A 1381-nucleotide genomic window follows, 5' to 3' on the forward strand; every position below is an offset into this window, starting at 1 on the left:
TTATTTTTCATTGTTTTCCTGTTTCTTGTATTATTATTTTCATATGCAATCTAGGGAATAGATTAAGTATTATGCATTTCTTTTCATTCAGGTAAAAGTAATACATAGCAGATAAATGAGTGCCCAATGAATAGTGGCAGTCCCACAATTATTTGGGCTCCAACCCTTGTATTCATTAGTACCTTTCCTTTTCTCCTTTGCAGATTTTTTTTCTAACCAGTGCTTTCCTCTCATCAAGTGAAATGATGCTGCAAAATAACAGTGTAACTGAGTTCATACTGTTAGGATTGACAGAGGATACTGAAAGACAGAAAATGGTGTTTGTAATCTTCCTCATTTTCTATTTTGGAACTGTGGTGTGGAATTTGCTTATTATTGTGACCATCAAGTTTGGCCGGACACTTTGGAGCCCCATGTATGTCTTCCTATTTTATTTGTCCTTGGTTGATACCTGCTTTTCAAATTCCATGGCTCCTAGATTAATTATAGATTATCTGTCTGCAAAGAAAATCATATCATACAGTGAGTGCCTGACTCAGGTCTTTGCACTGCATTTTTTGGCTCCATGGAGATCTTTGTCCTGGTCCTCATGGCCATGGATCACTATGCAGCCACTTGCAAGCCTTTGCATTATCCAACCATCATAAGCTGGAAAGCCTGCATCATCTTGATTGTTCTCGCGGAATAGGATCTTTTATACATTCTATGGCTCAGATTATCCTGGCCTTGAGATTGCCCTTCTGCGAATCCAATTTTGTTGATCACTATTTCTGTGATATGCAGTTTCAACTTGCCTGCATGGATATTCATATGATGAACCTACTGTGGTGTTTAATAGTGGGTTCATTTGCACAAGCAGTTTTATAATTCTGATAATCTCATATATTGTTATCCTGCATTCACTAAGAAACCACAGCGCAGAAGGGAGGAAAAAAGCTCTCTCCACTTGCACTTCCCATGTCATTGTAGTTATCTTATTTTTCGGGCCATGTATATTTATGTATTCCCACCCTGCAACCACTTTTCCCATGGACAAAATGGTGATGGTATTTTATACTATTGGAACACTCTTCCTCAATCCACTCATCTACACACTGAGGAATGCAGAAGTGAAACATGCCATGAGAAAGTTATGGCATGTCAGAATTACCTCAGAAACCAAAAGATGAATCAAGGGCCTTGCTTGATTACTTATTGAATCATGGTTTGACTGAGTCTGTACAGATATATTATAGTATGTGTTTATTGTGGGAATGATATATTCTCTCATAAAAGGATATGAGTTGCTACTTCTTTCTAGTTCACAGGTAAGATGAATGTTAAGGCTTCTCATTCTTACATGGAACAAATTTACCAATTTTAACTTTGTTCTCTTGTCAAA

General features: G+C 37.2%; 1 pseudogene; it reads left to right on the plus strand.

Annotated features, from left to right (window-relative positions):
• Nucleotides 1-242: 242 nt before the first annotated feature.
• Nucleotides 243-1169, plus strand: LOC147346446 (olfactory receptor 4C11-like; annotated as a pseudogene).
• The last annotated feature ends 212 nt before the right edge of the window (nucleotides 1170-1381 follow it).

This window comes from Bos grunniens, chromosome 23 (genome assembly GCF_055505025.1).
Source record: "Bos grunniens cultivar Pamir isolate PY7600 chromosome 23, Bosgru_T2T1.0, whole genome shotgun sequence".
NCBI lineage: Eukaryota > Metazoa > Chordata > Mammalia > Artiodactyla > Bovidae > Bos > Bos grunniens.